At 41.2% G+C, this 27,511-nt stretch overlaps 1 long non-coding RNA gene across 2 annotated transcripts in view; it reads right to left on the reverse strand.

Annotated features, from left to right (window-relative positions):
* The window catches only part of LOC143441599 (uncharacterized), a 74,252-nt gene that overhangs the window by 14,493 nt on the left and 32,248 nt on the right, over positions 1–27,511 (reverse strand). The window contains exon 1 of one of the 2 annotated variants that reach the window (XR_013109161.1): positions 14,503–14,578. The exons of the other annotated variant lie outside the window; for it this stretch is intronic. This is a non-coding gene — a long non-coding RNA (uncharacterized LOC143441599). Of the gene's footprint in view, positions 1–14,502; positions 14,579–27,511 lie in introns of those variants that run through there. 2 annotated transcript variants of the gene reach the window in all.

A 27,511-nucleotide genomic window follows, 5' to 3' on the forward strand; every position in this document is an offset into this window, starting at 1 on the left:
TCCCCCCCCCCCCCACACACAGGAAGGTGCATTCACTGTAGAAATCAGAGCCGTTTGCTGACTTCACAACATCACCTGAGCCAGCTGGGGTAGATAGCAAAGAAGAGCTTGGCTAATTTAGTCAGCTGGGCTCGCTCTGCCCCGCTCTGACTGACAGGCTGGGCCCCTGCTCGTGCCTGAAAAGCAGCATCTGGGAATGACATACAGTTTGATAACATAAGATGCTTAGGGTTTTTGGCTCAAGTGAGATGTTCGGAGCTAATAGCCCTGTGAGCTGAGTTTTAGCTGTGATCTGCACCTTGAGATATCCGTTCTGTCTGGCTCAGGAAAAAGGGGAAAGAATGAGAGCTTATTTCTAGAAAGGTTTCTGATGAACAGCATTTGTCATTGAAGGGGAAGATGGGTATAATTAGCTTGTCAGTCTAGTTTGGGCTGAGCAGGCTGTCTCTGCTAAGAAAGATGGACTAACTGCCAGAGCCACTGACAGGCAGTCGATAGCGCAGCAATTAATGTCATAAATAATTCCAGAACCAATTACATCAAAATGGACTCGGAGCTTTAAAAAGGTACAGAATTCTCTTATTCTTCCTGCTAACAGCAAGAAACAGCTTTCATTTTTCTCCGTAATTACTTTTCATTGTATATAGCAATACAACTGAGCTTTTCTGTCCATATTTAAGCCTTGTCTTTCTCTGAGCCTCTTCCCCCACCACCAGACTCCCTCCTTCACCCCACAGGACAAGGCTGTTAAAGTCGATCTTCCCTGCCAGAGCAGCAGGGTGAATGTATAATCTTTTAACTTGGCTGTTGCCGGAGAACTCCAGCTACACCTAAATGATTAAGAGCCGAGTTTTCGAAAATGTCATGGACCGTGACAGTGGAATGCCCCAAACAATGGCATTTGGAAATGAAGACATTTGCGAAATAAATGGATTTGTCTTATTATTTTAAAGGTTGCTGTGACTTTACTTACACTGAATATATTGATCCCTCCCCATTTCTTCTCTTTCTTTCTCCCCCCCCCCCCCACCTTCCCTGCTTTGTACACTTCCAAGCATGGACACCAGGCCAAAGTGTTCCCTCTACACTGTGAATATAAATTCAATACCACACATGTATACTAATGGGCAATTTGTTTTTCAGAAAGATTAGTCTCTTTAACATAGTGTTTTCTTTAAAAAGCCATTCTCTGGAGCTGTCTCAATTCCTCTGCCAGTTCTCTGTGCGCTATAGTAAGTATGTAGATAACACAAAGGCTATTATACCTATAATAGTGCTGCACGCTAGACATCAGTGGGGCTAATTGTCTCCCTCCAACCCCCTACCTCCATCAGTTGCCTATATAGGCTGGATTAGAGAAAAAGAAGGGATTGTGGGAAAGCAAATTACTGTAGGATTCATTCACAGCTTTGTTCCCTGCCTGACAAACATTTCCAACTTTTCAGCCAGAGTGGCATTTACTCTGGAGGGACCAAGGAAAATGGCTCATGAAGCTCCCACAGTTTCAAAACCAACCCCGGCTGCTGGTGTTGCCTGCAGTTTGCTGAGTGTGCTTGGGCTCTGTTCTCCTGCTGCTGATGGCTCTCCCTTCAGCAGGAGGTGTCACTGCAGTGAGTGGTAATTACAACAGAAGATTTTAGAGGACATGGGATAATTAGGCCAGCCCGCGCAGGCATAAACACTGACGTTTACCATATTAAAAACTCAAGTTGTCGGCATTTTCCTCCCTCCCAAGACCACAACAACAGCAACCTCCGCCAACAAAGGCAAGTTTTCAGGAGAACAAAGGACCTTTGAGTCTGAGGAGGTTGACTGGGTGCCTGTGTTTGGAGATGGGTGCACATGACTTCAGCTGGCAAGTCTGAAAATGATGAGATGAAGCAATTCTGTAGCTCATGTTTTGTGAAGCTCTGCTTCTTCAGATCTCTTTAGCCTAGGCATGACAGGCAGATGATGATAGATGGCACCTTCTAGAGCATGCCTCTCTCCTTCCTTTTGGGCTTGACCCAGGTAGACTTCGGAATACCCACCTTCTCCTGGCTAGGGTGTTCCCATGGCAACAGCACCAGGTATATTGACTGCTCCTTCAGTAGGAGACAGACAAGAGGAAGAGTGGTGAACTCCAGACTCTAGTCCTATGAGCAGGAAAGCACAGTGTATCTAATGTACAAGCTGTGATTTCAGCAAGGGAACCCAGAGGACATAATGCAAAGGTCAGGGCATCCCAGAAAAAAACTGGGTTTGCATCTAAGCCTCCTGCCTTCCCTATTCAAAATTTTGTTTTTAAGCATGTGTGTGTGTCCTTCTGTCTGTCTGTATATGTGATCAGAGGTACCCAAGTTCAGAAAAAGTCATTGGATTCCCTGGAGTTACAGGCATCTGTGAGCTCAGGTCCTCTGTTGTAAGAGCAGTATGCACTTCTAAACTGAGCCCTTGACTTCCTATTGAATAACCACAGTCCCCCCAGAGATGAAAGACTTCCTGTTCAGTCCACATTTTTATTTCTTTTTTGGTGGGGCTTTGGGCCTACATTTTTGGAAGTGACTTCTTGGTTGATGGAATCGTGAAGTTCATGGTCTAAGACAGAAAGACAGAAGTGGATCTGTAGACTAATTGTGTGTTCCCTGGCAAATCAATTCACTTACAAGGAAAATGTCCCATCTACATCAGCCAGTGCTGAAGAGGAGTAATGAAACTAACTCATAAAACACTGGTTCCAACATACAAGTTCCTGGTCCTTCCTTCATCCACTTTCCCTCTCTAATATCTGTAAGGTACTGGCCTTTCTCACTTGAATTTTCAAGGCTCTGATGTCAAATTGTGTTTAAATAGAAAGTATCCCTCACCATTATTTATAGTGTTCCAGGGATCCTCTATACATGGCTATTCCCAGCCTGCCTTTGCTTGGCTCTGAGCTCTTTGACCTAATAACCATGAAGCTCTTCTTGTGACATCATCAGCAAGAGGTGCTGGCAACATGACAGAAAATGAATCCCACTCAGTGTGGAATTTTCTAAGTAAAAGCTAAGCTCAATAAATTTGCTCAGTTATTTCTAGGCCTGTGAGTCAGTCTGACATCTTTCAAACTCTTAAGAATTCAGAGCATTGGGACTCTAAAATATCCCTATAGCTTATAAAAGACACCCCATCTGTTGCCAAGTACTTATGGCAGCTCATTCTAAGCATTTTGTACAGTTAGGAGTCACATTAGGCAATAGCCACTGCAATAAGCTTCTCTGAACAAGATTGGGCATCACAAGTCTGGGAATGGGAACATGAACAATTTGAAGGAAGTTTGACAATATGACCATCTAGTGAGACAACATCAAGCCTTGGACCTGTGACTTCCTTGGACTTATGACCATGTTTTTAGTACTAAGCATGAATTTCCTCCTGCGGAATTCAGTCAAGAGGGTGGTTGGTTCCAGAGGCATGTGTTGGGGGCAGTGGGCAGCTAGGGAGTTAGAAAAAAGGAATATGATATTCTCTCTCTCTCTCTCTCTCTCTCTCTCTCTCTCTCTCTCTCTGCATGTGTGTGTATGTGTAATATATATTGTTTACATGTAAAAAATTTTCAAAAAATAGAAAGTATAGAGACAAAAAGAAGAGTAGGGGGCTGGAAAGATGGCTCAGAAGCACTGCTGCTCTTCCAGAGGACTCAAGTTTTATTCCCAGCACTCATGTCATGTATAATTCTAGTCCCAGGGATCCAATGCTCTCTTTTGGCTTCTATAGATACTACATGCATATGGTGATAGTAAAACACGCAGGCTAAACATCTACATACATAAAACTTATGAAAATGATATAGAAAATGAAAAGTAGGTTCTCGTATTTTAAGCAATAATCACTTAGACCCATTGGTTATGCTAGAGATGTACAACCTCACACAGAATTGGGAAGATGATCCCAGGCTAACTGGTTCAAGCAATAAACTGTTCACACAGGAAGATCTAAGCCCATAGCAAGAGTATGCCACCATTCCAGGAGCCTTTAGAAGTGGGTGGTCCAAGAAGACTTACAGAGTCAACTAACCTGGGCCCATGGGGTCACACAGAGACTGAAACAACCAACCAAAGAGTATATCGGTGCTGGAAGTAGGCTTCCTACACATTTGTAGTAGAAGTGTAGCTTGGTTTTCATGTGGGTACCCTACCAATTTGAGCAAGAGCTGTCTCTGACTCTGTTGTCTGCCATTGGATCCCTTTCTCCTACCTGGACCACTTGGTTGGTCTTCATTTAGTCCTGCTGTGACTTGATGTCCCAGTCCAGGGTGGTAACCAAGGTGGGGGGGGGTTTCTGCTTCTCTAGAGAAAAGGTGTGGGGATATTGGGAGGAAGAATTTGTGAGGGTGGGACTAGGAGGAGAAGGGGAAGCTGTGGTCAGGATATAAAGTAAAATAATAAATAAATAAATAAATATGGATATTCTTGATGGATGCTGCCTGAGATAGATTCAGAACCATTCCTGCTCTTGTCCTTCTGGCTCTGGTAAAAGAACCCCCCCATCTATTTGGGGTCCTAGAAATTCATCAAACACCAAAGACTCTAGATTCTTGTCTACCCCATACTAGTAGGAATTGGATAAGCACAAAATTTTGGATTTGAACAAAATTTGATTCAAATGCTACTCATATTCTCTTGAGATGCACAGCCTTGAGTAAACTATTAAAGAGATGAATTTATTTGTTTTATTTTGGATTTTCCTTTGCTTTTTCTTGGACTTTATGGAACGAGTATAGGAATGTCTACTTTATAGTGTTTTAAGAAGAATACTATAACATCCCCCAATGCAGGACTCATGGTAACTATAATAGAGTAAAAGCATTGGCTAGAATGTAACAATTATATTAGCAGAAGACAACATATTTATAGTCTTCCCAAAGTACCAGAAAAATTTATCACAATTTGGATCCCAACCTGTTTCTGACCTTAGCCTAATAGTTGGAAATACCAAAAACAAGCTCACTGCATTGTCTGGCTGATAGATTCCTTAGTGGAATTCCTTGAGTTGGCTACTCCAACTGACCTGTAGATACAGGTGAGGCATTTGTGCTCTCTATTAGGCTCTTTTCTTCCCAGAACACTTACAGCATAAACTATGATCTCATGAACACCACTTATCTTACTTCTTGGTTGGAGGATTAAGAAGAACATTTGTTGGGGATGTTAATCATGAACTGATGGACAGAAATCTCCATGTATGAGACTGAAAGATGTGTATTTATTAAATTCCTCAATTTAGGATATGAGCCTGTGCGTGTGTGTGTGTGTGTGTGTGTGTGTGAGAGAGAGAGAGAGAAAGAGAGAGAGAGACAGAGAGAGAGAGAGACAGAGAGAGAGAGAGAGAGAGAGAGAGAGAGAGAGAGAGAGATGTTATGAAAATTCTTGGAGGAAATCTGACTATCAGTGCAGAAGCATTTCATTCTCTCCTCCCTGATCTGTTATTCCCGCACCCAGCCTCCAAACTATGGTGAACATAACTAAGCAAGCACCTCTTGAAACCTTTCAGAGTCATTTCCTTCCATCTCTTTTATGTCTCAGAATTCTATTGCTTTGCCAAGCTTGTCCCACCAGTTTACCTTAGTCCCTTAGGCAGTGGTTGGAACAGAATAAGTATTCAGCAAATAATTATTAAGTAAACTAATAAATTTGACTTAATTTGAGCTCTTTGAAATTTCAAACATCTATTCCCACTTCTCTGAATAAGGGAAAAAACAAATTTCCTAAAATAAAACAACCCCTGATTTAAAAAAATTAATAAGGTTACATTTAATTCTTTCAAGTCATCAAACTCCATTTTTCTCCCCAGAAGAAATGCCACCACTGTCTTCTAGCTTTGCTATAGGCTCAGGCTTTGGGGGTTAATTTAAAATTCACCTGTCCTTATTAGGGATAAAAATATGTAATAGAAAAGGGCTAATACTAATCTCTTTTTCATTGCTTTGAACCCTATCCATGACCACTGTCCATCACATGCACCCTGAACATTGAAGGCTCATAGAAAAAGCATTTCACTGTCTCTGAATGTTAATTCTTCCATCAAAGCTGTATGTAGTCATCAATTTGATTGGTATGCGTCATTGTCACCATCCTAGTCTTTACATAAGAAAATGAATATCAATAAAAATGTTTTTGAAAAGTCATCTTTGCTGCCATCTAAACATAATACTCATGCATATAGTAAATATAAGTATGAATTTCTACTTGTCCTTAACTGTATTTCCTGACTAGGCAAAACTCCAACTCTACAGTATGATTAAATTTTCTAGATGGCAACATCCTCCTTTTTAATCCCGCTTTATAAATCCATGTCATAATTGTCATAAGGATCAAGAAGAAAGAAGCTTCTTTTCTTCAATTTCCTTATTTGACAGACTTAATAAAAGCAGCATATTTGGTATATTAATGAAGTACTATGTGCCACTCCTTTAAGAACATTTTTCAACCCCCATAATAAGCAACAAAGTTGGCCTATGTTGGGTTCATGTCTTCTGCAGCTGACAAAAATCTCGCCACAGTATCCAAGGACTCCTGTCAATTTAGCTTTTTTTTTTTTTTTTTTTTTGCATTCTCTTGTTCTCAACTCAAGGATATTTCTCACTCTTTCATAGATTCATAGAAAATATTCAATCTCACTTATTATTTACTGTAACATATTTTATATTTCATGATATGAATTTTCAATGTACATTCTTGGTTTCATCAGTAAATCACAAGTTTGTAGAAAATATGATTATAGGATTCTTTGAGTTTTCTTACACTTAGAATAGTTTCCTTGCACATAGTAAGTGCTTTTCTGGGTTAAGGAATGAGACTTAAACTCTTAGAACAGTGGACAAGCTTTTAGTCTGTGTGTTCAAGAGGTAGAGGAAGATTGCGAATTCAGGGCTGCATAACATCTTGACTTCATAACAAGATTGTTTTCGAATGAACAAAAGAACAAGTTGGGTACTATGGTGAACACTTTTAATCATAGCACTAAGGAGGCAAACACAAGTGAATCTCTGTGACTTCAAGGCCAATCTAGTCTATTTAGTGACGTTTAGGCCAGGGCTACATAGTAAGTCACTGATTCAAAAATGAAAAAGGAAGGAAGGAAGGAAGGAAGGAAGGAAGGAAGGAAGAAAGGAAGAAAGGAAGAAAGGAAGGAGTAAAGAAAGAAAGAGTTTGCAAAGTCTTCATTAATTTATAAATCAAATGTTTGAACATCTTATACATTTATGTAAATGTCATAATAAGATCTACTACTTCCATATAGTAAAAGCAGTATATGATAATGGGAAATGGGATTTTGTTGTTATTTGCTATGCACTTGGTAGTAGAGTAATGAAATCAGCCTGAAGTCCACACTCTTCCTTATAACTCTTAGACTTCTAGGCCGGTTGCTTTGCTTGGAGAAAGAAGGAGAAGGCCACTTTGGAAGGACCAGCTTCTGAATCATTTCATGTTCAAATATAGCATGCACCTAAGCCCGCTGGAGGAAATACAGATGAGGACGCCCCTTGTTTAATATCTGTCATTAAAATGACAGCAATAAAGCCTAAAACCCAAAAAGGCAAAATCAGCTGGGTCCTTATAGATTGTCACAGCCAAGAGCAATAAAAACTAAATCAATCACAGATTGTGGCAATAGATAATTTAGCTAGTACTGGAAATTAAATGAAAGGACATTTCCAGCACCAGGCCCCCCTTGTGGGAGAATGAAGATGCCCTCAGAATTCAGATGGGGCTCACTGAACAGGCTAGGATGACAAAGCAGAAGAAGGGAAAATTATTTAAATGAGATTTAAATTGCTCTGTTTTCTTAGCCCTCTGAAGGTTGCCTCTGTTATTACATTGTAGTATTTTACCATCAATGTTTCTGACACATCATGGGTTTCCTGGCATGCCTACCTTGTTTAAACAGAGGAAATATGGCTCTCCGAGAGTGAGCTTCAAGCCTGGGCAAATGGAGCCCAGTAAACATCTGGTACTGAAGGCCAGTTATGGATGCAAATGGAGAGGAGCAAAGGTCCTATCCAGGGACTGGATCATCTCTGCCCCATGCATGTCTCTGCTACCATCAACAAGTCTAGAGATTGCCTTTGGTGAGCTTTCAGGTCATATCTAGTGGTAAGGTTTTAATCTAAATAAATAACAAGCACTAATAATGTGCTCGTAGATTCTGACCTTGACTCTAAAGTGTTTGTTGACTAGGATATAAGAAGTCTTGAAAATAGGAGACTCACATCAGCATAGTGTCTAGAATCGGTGGGTAAATACACAACCAATGACAGCCTTCCATTCTGTTGTCTATAGCTACTTCACTTCAGCATGTCCAATGAGGAAAAATAAATATGTATATATAATACATACATATATGTGTGTTTGTTTTATAAATACATACATGTATGAGTATATATAGGCATTATACATACATGTGTGGTGTGTGTCTTTGTGTGTATGTAAGAAATTTCTGGAAACATTTCCATTTCCATTTTTGCTTTCTTCGAAGGTTACTTGTGTTCCTGATTTGGAGATTTCTAATTTTGTCTGTTATGTCACAATCCATGTTCTTTGCCCAATGTGAGCTATCTTTCCAGAGAAGAGAGGTCATACTAGTGACCTCTCTTTTAAAAGTGGCTCAAGTTCTGGGTGTTAAAAGTAAGCAAACGTCAAAGCCAATAATTTAAGGATCAAAATACTTCCTCTTATTGGCATAAATCATTAAAGACGACTTAGTTAACAGAATTGAGGTGAATAAACTCAGACGTGGCCTATGACCTGTAAGGTAGAAAATACAGCTGGTATTGGTCTTTACCAACAAGGGGAACAGGTATAGAGCAATAGGGAAGACCCAATGGAGACTGTCAGTTGACCTCGGAGTTTTAAAACTGTAGTTGAGGCAATTCTAATGACCTAAAGGAATGTTTTTGGATTTGAAAGTGGCACCTAGTGGCAGGGAGTCCTTGTGGTTTCTAGGCACAACTTCAGGGAAGAAAGGCAGTTTAGGAAAGTAAAACAATGAGTTGGATCCTTAAACATTCTACCATTTATTCCTAGCTCCTGAATGTGACATGTTCCTTGGATGCAACAGGACCCATTTTCTCCACCAACTTTCATTTCCTTCCCACTCACAAATCAGGTCTTGTCTCAAATACTAAGATTTTCCAGTTGCTCTCAGCAACTCACTATCCCATCATAGGGTCATGATAGAGGCAAATACACAGTGCGGGCAAATACACAACCCCAGGTATTTGACCTCTGGCCTCTGCATGGACATGAATACAAGTGTATACATACCTGCATAAACTATACACACATGTATATATACATACACATGTTTATTCTCATTTTAATAAGGGTCTTAAAGAAATTAAGTCAGCTTTCCTAGTGGAGCTGGTATGCCAATGCATGCATCCTCATTCTGAGCGGAGGACTCAAACCCACCATGTGGTAAGACTTGATTACCTCTAGATTTTATAGTGTTGGTTACAACTGGCTTCAGAGGACTTCAGCATCTACTTTCTGTCCTTAAATAGCTTTTGTGTTTATAGCATTCTGATGCCAATCTCTACATGTCTCTTCTGTCACCCTGACTCCAACTTTCTAGAAACCAAGGCTCATGTCTGCTTTTTGTGAGCTGTCTCCAGAATCTCAGCCCAAGGACACCGCTGTGGTGAGCCCCCCACCTGCCACCCCTGGGCACCTAACCCCACCTCCTGATGCCCTGAGTAATTGTTCATCTTTGCCCACTTTCCTAGGGCATCATTCTTTGTCTGTCTTTCTGTATCCTCTGAGTTGCAAGAAAAAAAGCCCAGAAGGAAATGTAAAGTGATTCGTCCTCATGTGTACACACAGCTACAATGCAGCTGGGCTTCAAGGCCAGTTTATTATCTTAAGACGGGTCTGCTTTATCCTGAGTTTACATCTCATCTGCCTCCCATTCATTAGATGGGCTCCAGAACTCAGCTTACATCACAGAAACTCAGCTGGTATGTATACAATGCCAGCAATCTGGAGGGGGCTAACATGTGTTGAATACATCTACTCTGTCTCAGGGTGCCGAAGGTCACTCACTGGAGTAATATATGGTGCTAGTGTTGGTGGCTGAAGGTCAAGTCATCTTGCTTTTCATAATGCATAAACCCGAAACTCACTCAGACACCAATCATATGACCTAAACCTTGGAACAAATATTTTACTAAGTAAATCAGTGAGCATGCTGGCATTTCTATTAACCTTCAATGCACAGCTGACAGAAAATGAATAATGATAAATAATAACTCAAGTCTGTAAATCATGCTTAGCATCAGAAGAAAAAAATGCTTGTGTGTGTGCTACCATCTGTTAGAAGAGTGGGGACTTGGGAAGAGAGGTGGGAGAAGGGAGGGCAGCCTGCCTTGGCTGAGGTAAGCACCTTTTGGATTCAATAAACTGACCAAGACAGGGTAAGCCACTTCTGAACAGGATTGATGGACTGAGGAAAACTCCTTTTCTCCTGTCTTCAATTTGACGGGCATTCACTTCTGATCTCTCTCTCTCTCTCTCTCTCTCTCTCTCTCTCTCTCTCTCTCTCTCTCTCTCTCCCTCCCTCCTGCCTCATTAAATCTCTTTTCATTCTATCTACACAGTTCTGAATCATTTGTCTCTTTAGTTACACACCCTGGGATGCAGTCCTCTCTCCCAGCGTATCCCACTTGCTGCATCTCACTGTTGCCAAAGGAAAAGGGGAGGAGTTGGGACATTACCCAAAAGTTGCTTCTCTGACTTATAATTATCTCCTCAGAATTCGAACCCAAGCAGAAGTATCTCCAGCCCCGAGCACTGGGATTCCAAACTATCTCACAAAACAGAAATGACAGCAGCATATTAAGGTGTGTGAGATACTCAGGTCCCCAGGAATATGCTTCTTTAGTCAGAAGCCCTCAGTGTACTTGGGTGGAGAAAGTTCTGGAAGTTTACAATGACATCTACAAGTACCTTACAGAGAAGATGTGTGTGTGGTTTTTTTTTTTTTTTTTTTTTTTTTTTTTCTGCCTCCTTTTCCTTCCAGTTAGACCAGCATGGCTTCTAACAGATCCTAGCCAAGAATCAGAGAAATGTGTACTCTTTGATCACACGTCTTAGAATAAAAAGGCATTCTTATAACTTTTTTCAATGCCATAAGCACCCCAAGGACTAAAACAGTCCTGGTCCTAATCCATTAAGAAGTCTGATTATAGTCATACTGATTGTTTTGCTTTTGCATATGACTCCAGGCTAACCTGACAATAGATGGCATGAGAAGCCAAGGTTATCTATGGGCCTGTCTACCTTAGACCCCTGTATTGTATTAGTTTCTCCACAAGAAAGGTGGACTAGCTTTCCTGCTAGGCAATATATATTGTTCATGCTAGTGTGTGACTTGTGTGAGGCTCACTCCCTACCCCTCTACCAAAGCCTACTCCCATGTAAGCCACTTCAGAAATTTAATTACACTTCATAAATTCCACAACTAAAAGGAGAATGCTCTCTTTTATAGTTTGCAGCACAGGTCTTTTCTGAATGTAATTAAATGCAGCCTTCAGAATAAAATTATCTTAAGTGGGTGGTAGAAAGATGGCCCAGAGATTAAGAGCACTGGTTGATCTTGCAGAGGACCTAGCTTTGGTTCTCAGCATCTACATGGAAGCTCATGATTATCTGTGACTCTAGTTCCAGGAGATTTGCTGCCCTCTTCTGGCCTCTGTGGTCACTAGGCATGCTCACAAGGCATATACATAAATGCAAACAAAAGCACACACACACACACACACACACACACACACACACACGATCATATTTTTAAAATATTCTTAATTGAAAATAATTCAGGTGACCAGAACAAATGATTAAAAAAAAAAACCCACTATTCTAAGCTTCTAAGATGTTCTGGCTTTTGTCTTTCTCCACTGTTGGAATCATTTCTCCAGTGGGGTTTAACAAAGGGACAGGCAAGAAAATTCAGCTAAAAAAACATTGAGTTTCTATCAGGAAACACTCTCAGATCAGTAAGTTTATCCCTGGGCCTCTGGTTCCCCTCAGTAAGTAGACTCACCCCCCCCCCAAGCCTCAGTTTCCCTTCCCATAAAGCCTACCTAGTATTGCCCACTCACATGGTAAGCTTCCCCCTTGTCCACATTGCTTTTCCTTCCCCACTTTTCTAATTAGAGGGAGATACTGATTGAAAGGGGAAAAAATGAAAGGAAAAGCAGAAAATTAGCATTTTCTCGGCTGCACATTTCAGTTATTAATATTGCAATTTGAAGTAATGGAATTCACAGAACGCAGAAGGTTTAAGGTTTGCCTGGTGGGGTGAACTCAGCCACATGGTATATGGCTTGAATTTCAAGGTGAGGTTCATTATGCAGAATCAGTGTGGGGAAGCTAACAATGCCATAAACCCTTCACTTGGTGTCTTCCTTGGTTTTAATGTTGCATTACTGTGGGTTTTGGAGTTTTAATATGCTGTATAAATACAGAATGCATATTTGTGAGCATGTGTGTCATGAAACGAGGGATATTTTTTTTTTCTGTTTTAAATCTCTGGACCTGCTCTGTTTGCTCTCTGGTTGACTTTGGTAGAAAGCAGGTGGGAGAAAGTAGGGCAAGGTGAGTTACCTAGAAACACTCCTCATTTGTGCCCAAATCCATTATGAAAGGCAAAGGCTGGCTTTTCGCCCTCACTGCAGTTTGCAGAGGATTTAGGAATAGAGACTGAAGGCTCCTGAGAGGCAAAGCACTGAGATAAAGAGAAGATTTTTTTGCTTGGCTCATCCTTGGCACCAGTTCAAGGCAGCCCCACTTCGTGGCCTCAGACAGCTCTTCCCCTACCTCTGTGAATGGCCAGAGGCAGCATCCTCTGACAGTTTCTCACCTATAGATGATGCTCATTGTGAGCAAAGTAGACATTTCTGTCAACAGAGAAGATGAAAATGGTGCATAGCATCTATCTAGCCAATCCTCTGTATCCAATATGGATGCTCTGTGAACTATTAGGTACACATCTGGGAGATCATAGTGAAACCCAACTGCCAAGGACTTTTGAGGCCCCTGGCATGTCTTGTCTGTTTCCTTCTATTGTCATAGTACATAGGGCTCCTTTCTCTTCACATAGGAATCATTATTGTCAACCCCAAGACACAAAAGTTGTCCATTGGGACCATCTAATGGGTATGCCCATGGAGGTCTTCCCATTGGGCCTAAATAGATGATGAGATGGGAAAGGGCTATGTTAGTACCATTCTGGGGAGGCTACCATTGTTGCAGAAGTCAGTTGGGGAAGATAGGTGAAGAAATCAACATATTCAATTCAAAGAGGAGATGCTTGCTTGGTACCCAGGATTTCTTCTGAGAGCTTTAATGCAGGGTCTGACCAGCTGCACCAATATCATTCTGAATCATGCTGTGTCCTATAAGAGCAACTCAAACACACATATCCTGAGCTGATATACACACTCACATATCACTCCTTTTTTCATTCATCTATTATGCCAGCATCATAATTAAGCATGTATCTGTCTTCAGGGACCCCACACTTTCTACCTTAGGTTGGAAACAGGTATATACTATCATATCTCTTCTAATTTCCCTCAAGAGAAGATTTTATTTTGTGATTCTCAGTCCATTCAGTACTTCTTATCAAAGAGCTATTATGTGTCAGGCCCAGTGAAATCTGTAAGATTCATCTTATGATGCACAAGACTATGGTGTTTACTTACCTTATCACACCCTGGTGAGGAGCTAGGATACTACTAAGCAATGCTCATTTGCTGAGCTGAGTTTGTGATGGTCAGGCACACACAGGAATGTGCAGATTGATCCTGTCTCTAACAGCAAAGGCCTTCACTCAGAGTGAAAGTACATGGAATCATCAACCTATGATCTGAATATTGGACAAAAATGGTCACAGCTGAGGCAGGACTGGAATGTAACCTGAGATCAGAGATCAAAGGCATGCTTAAATCCTAGTCTAGAACTGCACACTGACAACCAGTAACCTGAAAACTGGATCTAAAGACTCATGAGAAAGAGAGAGAGAGAAAGAGAGAGAGAGAGAGAGAGACAGAAAGACAGACAAACACACAGAGAGAGACAGGCAGAAAGACAGACAGACACACAGAGAGAGACAGAAAGACAGACAGACACACAGAGAGAGACAGAAAGACAGAAAGACAGACAGATACACACACACAGAGAGAGAGAGAGAGAGAGAGAGAGAGAGAGAGAGAGAGAGAGAGAGAGAGACTTCATAAAGCCTAACATGGACCTTCCCATCTGGAGGTAATCCTTACAAACACCAAGCTGCAAGCACTAGAGACTTGTTAGTGGGACAGGCCTTCTACAGCCTGCTGGCTGTGTAGTCTCCCTGTTCAGATACCTTTCTGTGAGTTTATTTGAAGCTCAACATTTCTACCATTTGCCATTGTCCAAATTATTGCGGTCCCAATGCTTTACATGATGTTTTACTTCACCTTGTGATGCTATAGGAACAAATTACCTGAGTCCAAGTAATTTACAAAGAGGCTCGTTATTGTTGTTGTTGTTTTGCTTCCAGTTCTGGTTATTAGAGAGCTGAAACAGAATGGCAACATCATTTTGACAATGATCCCCTGCCTCATTAATTTTCAATCTGTGGGTCATGACCCCTTTGGTAGTCTAATGATCCTCTCACAGAGTTCACGTAAGAGCATCAGAAAACACAGATGTTTACACTATGAATCAGTGTAAACATGGCAGTAACGAAATCACAGTAATGAAGTAGCAATGAAAATAATTTTATGGTAGGGGGTCATCACAACATGATAACTGTATTAAGGGGATGACAGCATTGGAAGGTTGAAAACCACTGCTCTGGCTGCCTTTCCACATGGATAGCAGAGAAATAGAGAAGAGAAGGAAAGATTACATGTAAAGATGGGAAGCAAGAGAGGAACCAGTGAGGTCACACTTGCTTTGTAGCAACCCAGTCTCACAGGCTTATTCAGTTCAATTAAGAGCAGCAGCAAGGTGTATGTATCCATGACCTCATTATCCTCATGAAGTTCTGCTCCATGATGGTTCATTCTTACTGCTTCCACACTGCCACAATGGTACCCAGATTCTAACTCCTGAAACTTTGGAGGAGAAACCCCAAGGACATTCAAGCCATGGCACATGGCAGAACAGAGTATTTTAATATTAATTATAATGTCTGTTACTTTTCTTAATTACCTTCACACAATGCCTGATAATTGAGTGGAATTGAGTGGAATCAGGGATGGGGGTGGGGCTTGAGTTCTCAGGTCTAGAAGATACACTCCATCATGAAAGGCCTGGTTGTAGGAGGTAGAGGTTAACTGGCACATTAATCTTCGATCAGGAGGCAGGCAATGATCAGGAAGCAGGGCTGGGCTATCAACCTTCAAGGCCTGCTGCCCTCAGTGAGTCAAGTCCGCTAACTAGATCTCATCTTTTAAAGGCTCAGCAACTTTTCAAACAGCAGCAGGAACAGGCAACAAGTGCTCAAACACAGGAGCACATGAGGGATATTTTGCATACAAATCACAAGGCCGTAAAAATGTACATCTTCAAGACAACAGTCATCACCAACAACCTACTGGATCATGCAGAGGTATGACTTGCATCTTTCACTGGGATGTAGTGTTAGTATTCTGTCTAAACTCCACCTCCACAGTTACCTGGCAACAGCCAGGTATGCTCCTCCCCACAGTTACCTGGCAACCCCCAGGTAGGCCTGGTCCACTATAAAAGGGGCTGCTTGCCCCCTCCTCACTCTCTTAATCTCTTACTCTCTTACCCTCTCTCTTACTCTCTTGCCTCTCTGTCCCCTCCCCCTTCTCTTCCTCTCTCTCCATGTGGTCATGGCCAGCCTCTACTTCTCTTCTCTCTTATCTTTCCACCTTCTTCTCCCAACTTTGCCCTATCTCTTAAATAAACCTCCCCCCGCCCCCGCCCTTGGAACCCTGTGGTCTGGAGTGATCTGTTCTGAACTGCGGTTGGATTTCTAACAACTAACATGTAGAAGATCCTACATCCCAGATAGATTACATGGAAAAAGCCCTCTTAGCCTTAACATAGTTCTAGAAGCAAGACCTAACATCTGCCCTGGCCAAGAACAGCCCAGCCCCTTCTTGCAGCTTCCCCCTGCAAGCTCCACCAAGGCCCTTATTAGCTCCTCTGAGGAGTGTGTTTCTGAGAATAGGTGTGCTAATAGGAAGGAAATTACACTTTCAATGCTGGTATACTGAAGAGTCGACTGGTCCATTAGCATCTTGATCTGACATGGCTGTCAGAAAAATTATCCATGACCCAGGAGGGGCCATACTAAAGGTGATTTATCCTCCTATTTGGCTTAGCCTGAACTCTCCCCAGAGAAGGCCATGCCAATTAAGTTTTAAAAAAAAAAAAAAAAAAAAAAAGGCAAATAGAATGTGTCATATGCCTGGTGTTGACTGCACCTCCAGAGAGACCCACAAATTAATTTTCTCATTGTAGCCTCATTCTGAAACCAGTTCCAAAATGGAAACTCAGCAGTTTATCTCTTTAATCTCTAGTTCCCCTTTTCATCTTGCTTTTTTCCAAACAAAATTAAATCATTTAACCATTTTAATAAGCACTAAAATGTGTAATGAACCAGATAATGGAGAAGCACTCATATTATTTTCTTTATCTACTTTGCACTTAAATTTATTTCATATGTTTCATCTGTGCTCTTCTTTCCTGAGAATGTTTCCCAAATTAGGATTTTAGTAAACATTCCACTCAGGGCCCCAGAAACCTGGACAATGTCTTCATTTGAAAGCTGGGTAGAGTCTTATCCAGTCTACAAACTAGCAGTGACAGTGTTTCAAAGATTATAGCAAAGATATGGCCTTTTGGGGACTTGGTGTCTCTCAGGATCCAATGGATCCCTTCACAACCTCGAATCAAATGGGCTCTTCCTGAGGCAAAAGAAGCCATGCTAGCTTCCACTGTAAGTTGAGGCTATGGTTGAATAAGACGTGGAGTAATGTTGACCTGGACCCTGCCAGTCACGTGCTGTGAAGCTTGGGTGATATGGTCCAGATTAGGATGTGACTGAAGCAAGAGTTTCAAGTCCCTGTGGCTTCTAGGAGCTCTGCTGTGTGCTTCACTGTTTGCCCATTCTTTAGGAAATACTTGTGGTTGCCCCATGGTGTGTGGTATATGTACATGGAATGAGCAAATTTAGACAGGCTTTGCCTACTAATCCCCTTCATGTGCTCTTGTAGGTGACAAGACAAAGAGAGCAGACAAAGAACAGAAACAGAGTATCCTGAAAAATTCCACCCACATGCAGTAATTCCACCTACATGCAGTAATTCCACCCACAGGGTAAGGTGGAGTTCTCAGCCTGAGGAATCGGAACAGAATGGGTAACAAAGAGTCTGGACAAAAGGCATCTTACTATCTCCCAAGTATAAAATACTCCTGTTTCATCTAAAGCAAAAGAAAAGTATACATTCAAGACTTAATTCTGGGGTTGAAAAAGAAAAAAAAAAAAAAAAAACAGATGAGAAGTAACTGATTTACATATACATTAGAATAATTCTTGTTTTTAAGACTCAAAGGAAAACACATTTAATAAATGGCAGCCATTATGATACTAGTTGGAATATCTTTGTAGTTGGGGGTCAAGGTTTTAGGATTTAATGCATAGAATCTGTAGAGCTTTGGGGACCCTAACAAGAGCTATGGACCAGGTTGTTCAGAAGTATTACTTCTCTTCTAGATCCTCTGTAAGTCCTTGGGTAGAACAGAGTAAGTACCAGGAACTGCCTGAGAACTCAGCTTCTGTTTTTTTTTTTCTGGCATAGTTGTCTCTCCCAGCCTCAGGTCTGCCTGCATAATAAGTCTGAATTAACACCTAGGGTTGCTGTGGGAATACGTGCAATTGGATCTTTATCCCTATCTCTGAAACATTGGTGATCCTTCAGAGCCAAAGGAATGTTGGGCACTCCTGCTGACTCTGAGCCTATCCCTGGTAACCTCCCACTGACCCAGACCACTTCCTTTCCACGCAGCTCCTTGCCCCCTATACACAGCTGCACAGCTCAGCTCTGTGCTAAGGAGGCAGTTTCTTGAGTAGGGATTGATTAAAATGGAGTGGCATACCCTCATTTTGCGTCACTGCCCGTGTGACTAATAGGCATGGAATTTGTGCCACAGATAAATAATTGGCCCTTCAACCATCCTCCATGTCTTCAGAGACATGCAACTGTGATCTATCATAACTGCAGACATCTCAGTGAGCACCATCTCCAGATCATAATAGATCATGTTACATTTGTATATGCCCAGGAACATAATTTACTATTAAACGGGGCCAAGATCAGCGCCGGTGAAATTATCCTTCCGCAGAGGAAGGCTCTACAGTGGCATTATACGCACACTGTGGTTTTTAAAATATTAATTATATTGTAAACTAAAGGTTTACTCTGTGTGCCATAAATCTGGGTGTCTCTTCTTTCTGTGTGCCCAATAAATATACTTCTCATCAACTTTTAATTATGCTGTTTGCATTATTCTGTCCTGAGGATGAGAGTGTGTGGTAAATCATGGCCTTCTAATGTGGATTACAGCATAAGTTTAGTTAATTAAACCATATATTTTATTAGTCTGTGCACCTCCATCTTGTAAAAGCATGTGTTATTATGTTGAAGGGTGGGGCATTAAATAATGTGGCAAGGGTGTTTTTATTGTTACTGTTACTCTTTATTTTAGAGATTCAGATAATTTAAGAAGTGAAATTGTTTTATTTCTCTGTGGCACCGTTGCCCCCTGGGCTCAGAAGATACTTTGTAGGCACAGGGGACAGTGAACTCGTTGTTAAAGGGCCCAGGCCAAAGCTCTGTTCCAGGGCTCATGATGAAAACTCAAGTGTTGGGTGGGACCCAAACCTTGAGCCATATGAGAAACAGATGTCCCAATAATCTCACCAACCTGGCTTTTTTGTGCCCTTACTTGGTGCCTTTGGGCAAGTGGCCTCAGGCCTTCAGCGCTATCTGTTGTTGTTGTTCTTTATCACAAGGCAAAACTAAACAAAAAGCATTTATCTACTTATAACCAAGGAGAGCTGGTTCCAAACCCTCTTATGGATATTAATATCCATGTGTCTTCAAGTCTCATATGTAGACTGCCTTAGTGTTGGCATATAACCCAGGCAAACAACACAGCAATAAAATAAAATAAAAATAAAGGCAGGTAAAGAAGGCAATAAGTGTATAGTAGAGACACAGCTCTTTCCCAAATATGTTCAACCCATGGTTCGTTAAATCCATAGATATAGAATACATGGATACAGAAGACAAACTCTAAAAACAGAATTAAAAGAAAATAATTATCATTCCAAACTGTTGTTTTAAATGTGGGCTCTGAAAAACTTGGATCTTTCCCCAAGAACAAGCATTTGGAAAATGGGCAAGTGAAGAAACATTGCATTTGTTTCTCCTATGTGGAAGGTGTATTTGTGTGTGTGTGTGTGTGTGTGTGTGTGTGTGTGTGCGTGGTGGGTGTGGGGGTGGGTGTATGTCGGTGTAGGGGGTATTTGAAAGGGGGAGGTGAGCCTATTGTGGTTTAGAAGACAGAGAGGTAAGTATGAGCATAGTATGATGATATATATGTATGAAAATATCATTATCTTGTATGCTAAGAAAATGAAGTCGTGGGGAGATCTAAGGCCTCCATGCATGCTGCACTGAAATGTGATCTTAGATGCCAAAGGAAACTGAGCTAAATAAAATCCAATCCGTTACTTCTTAGTCTTAAGACTGCAGCAGATACAGCAACAGTGCCAGCCTCGGTTTCCTTACCTGAACACAGGAGGCAGAAAAACGCCATGGTGTTATAAATATTGAATGGGAAATCATATATGCCAAGTATTGATAGATGGCTGATGGAAAGTGGCCTGGGACCTGTTGCTGCCTCTGCAGCCACTACTCTTATTGACATTCACAGTGTCTGGCAGGTCTAACAAATCAAACCCAGAACATGGACCTCAACTGCAGGCCTAGTGGGCCAAATCTGCAAGCTCTTTGCATGGTTGTACCACCACCCAGCTTGGCTCAAGAGTTTTTTCAACTAAGTTGATTGGTGCTAGTTGGTATAATTCTGGTATATTCTCCACAGTTGTCTTTTTTTTTTTTTTTAACAGCTGGCCACTGAGTTGTATTAGCCTGTAGGAACTTGTCTGAAGCCACTCCCCTGGCCTTTTCATACACTCGTGATCCCTAATGACTAATGTCCCAGACCTCACAGTTCTGCACAGCACTAGCAGAGGGAGATCTTACCGGCAGATGTAGGTGACAACCCCAAGGCATTATGGGATCCCTCTCAAGTCCTGTTCATTTATAAACAACACCCAAGGAATGCCTTGGCTTTATCCTCTTTTTCATTCTCCCCTCCTGCCTAGCCCTCCACCAAAAAATAAATAAAGAACAGAGGCAAGATCTGTTTTGTTTCAACTTTTAAAAGTCTTTGAAGGCATAAGTATTTGTGAACAATAAAAAAATGCATTTTGTTCTCTTAACTGCTACTCAGGTGGTGAAGCCCCCCACCCCCTACTCCCCATATAGAGGGGAAAGGGTGCCATTGTGTTTTATGGAGGACTGGGGTCCTTTTGTACCCTGCCAGGAGGGCTCTCCGATTGTGCTCAGCTCAAGGACAAAGTCCACTGCAGAGCTTGCAATAAACAAAGGGAATGAGTCACAGCAATAGCACCAGGGCTGGCAAAGGAAGCCTTCACTGGCTGGCCCCTCCCTTGCTGGAGTGTGGGTGGGGACCAGGGAAAGGAACCCCCAGAGGAAGACTTCTTGCCTATAATAGATCCCAGATGCCAAGGGCTGAGCTCTGATGTTCTCCAGTCCTGAAGCACCTAGGCTTTGATTTTGATTTTATTTTGTATGGGTCGAAGGACAGAACCCGTATGCATGGGCCTCAGATCTCAAGCTGACAGTTTGGCATTAAATAAAGCATTAAACCCAAATGTTAATTTTTCCCCAGTGTGCCTGCGTGTGGTCTTACCTCCCTCTCTGCCCTATGGCTCTCAACTCCCTCTTGTAGGGCTTCTTTATCTACCACATTTTAAGGTTACAAAGAGGTTGATGCTCTTGGCCATGCACTCCTACAATCCAAGGATGAGAAAGTGAGGCTGGCAGCATTTCTATAGTGTTTCTCCTTATGGATGGAAAAAGCAGGAAAATGTTGGATTTTAGTCCCAAACTCAAGTGTTATCTTTTCTGGTCCAATCTAACAGTGGGCAGCATAAAAATCTAATCTGAGCTTTAGATAAACGTTATACTGACTCTTCCTCTTTTGCTATATTGAGAGAGAAAAAAAAAGCAAAGTTTTGTTGGTTTGTTTTTTTTTTTTTAAATCAAGATCTAACCAACTTACAGGTAAAACTCTTTAGCTGTGTTTTTAAAATGTATAACTTCTAAGATCCAGGGCTGTCCTGGTTTGTTTGTTATACCAGACTGTCAAATCTTCACTCATTCCTGAGTCAAAGGAATTTCATTAATCAGTGGCTAAAAGCAAGGGCCTCTGAATGAAGGCCAGCTTGAACCATTGTGGTTAGCAAAGCCCTTCCAATCCACCTTATAGATGAGGGACCCATGAGCACTCTGATGAAGCACAGACCCAGAATATCCTCCTTTTGATCTGACAGACACTGGATCTCCATCAAGACAAGGGGGCTTTGCAGGACCTCAGAAGCCAAGCTGACTTCCAGATGGGAGGAAAATGCAAGTGTCACCCGGGAATGCTGATGATCTGGTTTAGTCATTAAGAAACCCTCTGCTAACAGAAAGCTTCCATCTGAGCCGTTAAGAATTTACTAGTTTTGTCTCTCAACCCCTACTGCGGGAGACCCCTGAACCTTTATTTTCCTCCCAAGGCTGTCCTGGGTTTTCTTCTTTAACATTGGCCCTGATTTATGCTATGTCCACATTTCCCTGGATAGTACCATCTTTTGAGTTATACATCATCAGAGTGACTCATTCTGATGATGTATGGCCCCAATACATCATCAGAGCTCCTTGCTCTGCCGTTGCACTAATGATATGTTAGTGTAATACATCAGCGGGCTGAGCTGCAGCTGTGATGGATGGAGCTGAGGGTGATGGGAGTCCACGGAGGGGAGGCTGAGGAGCAGGTTACGGGTAGGCACAAGAGGGAAATTCGTCATTCCCAGGTCAACCTCCCTTCTTGGTACCAACGCCATACTGAATTAGCACTATGGGGTGCATCTGTAAAGAAATAAAGAGACACGCTTTATTCCCAAAAGCAGTGTGGATGAGGAGACTGTGTGTAAATGATTGGCATGCTAGAGGTGATGCATACCACCATAATTAAGCAGTAGAGGTGTCAGCGAGACTGGTATGAGGAAGGAGGAACAAAAAGCAAGGCCCAGAAAGAGGGCTGTTCTCAGCAGGAAGGAAATGTGTGATCAAGAAGATAGTAGGCATCAGGAAATGCACTGTACATGCTCAAGACTTCTCAGCAGAACTTGCCTGCAAATTATCAGGGGCCTCCCAGCTGCCTTCTCAAATTTTTTCTAAGCTTATGCTTTGAACTTGTGACTAGTGAACTGGTGACAGGTTCAGTAAAGGTACTCCAGTATGCAAATATTTGTAGGTAGACTGAAGCCCAATCCATGTGAGTTAATAGCTGGGTCTCAAATTCTTGATATGCAATCTGACATATTAATAGAACCTGCCTCATAGAGCTGTTCATAGTGTTTTGGAGATTAATGGTCATAAAGTATGTAAAACCAAGTCAGAAGCTACTTCTATGCTCTAGTGTAGCAATTTCCTAAAGATTAAAACATTCCAATCTGCAGGAGCCTCTTTAAGATGCAGGAAGAAAACAGAAGTTAAAAGATTCAGGAAATAAAGAACTCACAAGTCTCAGGAAGTTCCTGAAACTTTCAAGATTCACATTGCACCCTCTCTCAGTCTCCAAGATTCAGAGTGTCCCCCATCTCCAAATTATATACATAGTAATGAGTGCTGGACAAAGGAGACTGGCTGTCCAGATGCTTGCAAGCAGAACAAGGATCTCCTTTCAGAATAAGCTTCAGTGAGCTGCCATTCATGCTGGGCTTAGCTTTTCAGTGACTTCAGCTGCCTTCCAGTCATCCAGACTTCTCTAAGTAGCTTCTCATACTCACTACTGTAACACCAATCAACTTGCTGGTTTACCAAGGTAAACCTGGTGGGATAGTGTCTTCAGTCTGTCCTCAGTGTTTTCTATGAGATGAGTAGATGCTCATTCAAATCTCTCCATGAGAAGTCTCACAGATTATGGATTATCTTTACCATGGCTCCTGCCACTTTCACACCCAAGCTCACTACTGCCCCTACCTTCATCTATCCCTGGATCTTAACTTGGGAGGTTCATGCTAGTCCTGAAAGTATCTAAGTAATCCAAAATAAAGGCCTTTTCAATTATTATCACATCCACTGCAGGGGAGCAAAGTGTTAGTTCATTTTGGTTTTTTGTTTGTTTGTTTTTGAGCTGTACTTCTCAGTGAAGGTGATTATATTTTGCTATGATTACCAACTCTTTATGTGTCTACTATGGAGAAAGTTCTACTCAAATTATTTTTCTTTAGTTGTATTCTTTGTCTTTTATGAGTTGTATGAAGACTTTGTATACTTATTTAAATAACAGATCTTTATCTGATTTATAATTTACAAATACTTTCTCTTATTGTGTGGGGCATCCTTGCACTTTTGTGATAATGTCCACTGATATACATAATTTTAAATATGATGAAATCCAATTTATTTATTTATGTCTCTTCAGTTGCACACATACATGCACGCGCGCACACACACACACACACACACACACACACACTGCATTCATTTCCCCTCAGTATCTGCCAGAGTCTTACCTTATCCTATCATCAATTCCAAATCTAAATCCCAGCATCTCACATAAGTATCATCCAAATTAGATCTAAACTGAGCTGGAATACAGATTCATTCTGGGACATAATTCTGGTCTAGCTTCAAACCTTTGAAACCTGTGTTTCCACAGACAGTGATGAGATAAGAATGGGAAAGAAACTCCCTTCCTTAAAAACAGAAATAGAAAACAGGGGTGGAGTGACAGGACAAGAGAAAGTTGAAAATCAGCCAAGATTAATATAGGTAAATCCATCAAAAATTACATTTATATAGGGCACGTGTGTGTGTGTGTGTGTGTGCGCACAGGTACTTGTGCGTATGCCACTGCACATATATGGCTGTCACAAGACAACTTGTGGAAGTTGCTTCTCTCTTTCCACTGTGTGAGTTCCACAGTTCAAACACATGGCATCAAGCTTGCTAGGCAAATACCCGTACCTGAAGAACCATCTTGTTAGCCCTGCAATTGGATCTTTAGGTCTGAGAATTATCTTGGCTTTGGGCATGTCTTTAACATTCTCTCTAGGAAGAGAAATCTATTTGTTAGCTTTCCTATTTTTCTTAAGAGCTCTAACAAGAATCACCTCTAATGTGCACACTTCTATCGTTCTTCTCTAAACACCACAAATCACAAAAACACAAAGCCACTTCCCCATTTTTAACTGTGTACTGAAGCAGTACCTCAAATCTATGTCGTCATCTTGGAGCTACCATAATACACTGCACACTGAGTGTTGTAAACAAAACAAATTTATTTCTCAAAGGTCTAGACCTAAGAAGCCCAAATCAAGGAAACAGCAGCATTTTGATGTTGTTGTTGTTGATGATGATGATGTCTCCGTTAGTAGCTTACATTGTGTCAGGAGAGGTACACTTATAATGGCACTAATCACATGTGGGCCTCACCCATGTGATCTGATCTAAATCTAGTTACCTATAAATGTCTCACCTTTACATACTGTCACATTGTAAGTTCAACATATGGAAGTTGGAGACATGAACTTTAGTCTACTGCATAACATTATGCTTTTTGCATCACATTTAAGAATCCATTACTAAATTCTAGGTCATGAAGATTTATAGTCATATTTTCTTTTAATTGTGCTATAGTTTTATCTGCAGGTTTTAAGCCATTGATTCATTTTGAGTTGTTTTATGTGTATGATGTGAGGAGAGGGTCAGCTTTACTTTTCTCTTCCTTTCAAGCATTGGTACTCTTGTCAACAAATACCAGGCCATAGATACACTACAGATAATATATTAATGCATGCATATATAGTTTGAGTGAAGAATCACTTCTGTCTCCAAGGAAAACACAGATAGTAGGAAATAGAGAATGGGAAGAAAAATGTACCCACAGTATAAATGGTAGCATGTGGTAAAGTTTTCAATAAGTAATTAGGACCCGAATTCAGGCAGAGACCTGACTAGAAAACCCATGATCTCAGTGGGGGAAAATAGCCCTTCAACTTTTCTCAGATGAAGTCCAGCAAAATGTACATTCATTATTTAAACCAAATACCAAAGAAGTTAGGAAACATGTCACAAGCAGGAAAGAAAAAGAAGGCTCTAACAAGTTCAGATTGTCAGGGACTAAAGACCATGACTCTCAGATATAGATTATAAACTTGTGAAGAAGTGTCTAAATAACTGAAGGTTAGCAATTTCAAATGGAAAGATCCATGAACTGTAAAATATGATCACATACAAGAAATTATTAGGTGTGATTTGGAGATGAAAATGTTACTATCCAGATGCAGGGACTAGCAAATTGATTTAAAAGCAGATTATATACACTGGATGAAAGAACCAGTGTGCCTGGACCTAATTCTGAGGAAATTAATGTGAATGTAGTACAGACGGACAGGGAGATGAAATGTGTGAAAGAGATATTAAGACATAAAAATGAAACCAAAACACTCTAGAATTCAACTATGAGAGATCCAAAGCAAGATTAGTGCTAATAAAGGAGGAGGAGGATGACAATGACAACAACAACAATAACAACAACAGCAAAATGAATAAGAACAAGAAGAACAAAAAAGAACAAGAACAAGAACAGGAAGAACAAGAAGACAATGATGATGACCACTAAAGATGTATTGGTTAAGAATTTTTTGCCATCCTCATTAGAATAGTAAATCTATGACTAAAGAAATGTAGAGGCTACTTAATGATAAGTTCACACAACAATAATAAAAAATGTAATAAACTTGCATCACGCCAAAGACAAGATATCCTAAAAGAGCAAGAAAGAAAAGCCAGACACTTAACTGTGAGATGGAAATAGGAGCAAGGACCCAAGTGCGGCATAGGATAGCTGCTGCATGCCAAACATGGAATTGTGTGTAGGGGGGAAATTTCCCCGCAAGTTGGGAGGAGCTAAGGTGGGAGGAGTAAGGAGAGGAAGAGGACGAGTGAGTTTGAGGCAGAGATGTAGGAGGATGGAGAGCCACACATGTATGGAAAGCAGTCCTGAGTAACAACTTACATCTAGGTTAGTTAATTGAGAAACACCTCCAATTGTGTAGGCATCTTGTTGAGCATTACCAAACATATGAAGCCTTTGGATAATCTAAGCATTAGAGTCTCATTTTCTACTGGGCCCACATGGATGGCAGGATGGTCTGGGATCAGCCCAGCCTTGTGGAGACATCGAAGAACATTGGCAGAGCCATCTCCCATGATGGTGTCTCATGAGTGGCAGGGCCAGTGTCTCTGGCTGCCTGAGCTAGCGGTCTGAGCCAGGTGGTGGCACTAATTTGCTGCTGTCCCTTGTGGACTCAGGTCTAGCCTAGTCTGGAACCTGGTGGCCCCATATCACAAGCCAGATCAGGTGTTGCTGTTTTAAATAATTACTTCAACAATTGTGTCTCACACCACCACGTTTTCAGAAAAAGAATGAGAAAGCTTAGTCCCACTGGACACTCAACCAAAGAATGCCAAAACTTTTTTTCACAATAAATAGGTAGGTACCATTTTATATATATTAATAAATTACCAACCAGTACAATTCCAAGCCAGTATCATTTCTATAAAATACTAAGGGTGAGTGTGCTTCCTAGAAAATGTGTGATTCAAGGACTCTGTCCACATAAACAATTATGACCACCCCAAATCTCCTCATCAGTATGATATATATAGTCCAATATCACAAAATTCTGAGAAAAATACTGCCTTGGCCAATGAGAACAATGTTTTAGCCAGGTCCCAGGACAAAAGCATAGATGGGAGTTTGGTGATCATTCCTTTCAGGGATGCATATCTGGAAAGTGGAAGGAGATTGGAGAGGATTCTGTAATCATAGAATATCCAAAAAATAAGACATGAGCAACAGGTCACTCTGCCCAGAGAGCGTCTCTAGTCTCAGCAAAGTTCACTCAAGATAGAATTTAATTTTTTTTTTTTCAGAAAACTGATCCATAGTGACCAAGCCCTTGAGGAATGACAAAGTCAGAGATCCTGAACCAAGTCTAAAAACAATACTGTCCTGTGGGTAGAGAATGTATATTTTAAAAATAATTGGCCTTTATCTTATAAATCTGAAGTGAACCTTACTAATGGGGAAGCTATTGT

Source organism: Arvicanthis niloticus, chromosome 3 (assembly GCF_011762505.2).
Source record: "Arvicanthis niloticus isolate mArvNil1 chromosome 3, mArvNil1.pat.X, whole genome shotgun sequence".
In the NCBI taxonomy this organism is placed as follows: domain Eukaryota; kingdom Metazoa; phylum Chordata; class Mammalia; order Rodentia; family Muridae; genus Arvicanthis; species Arvicanthis niloticus.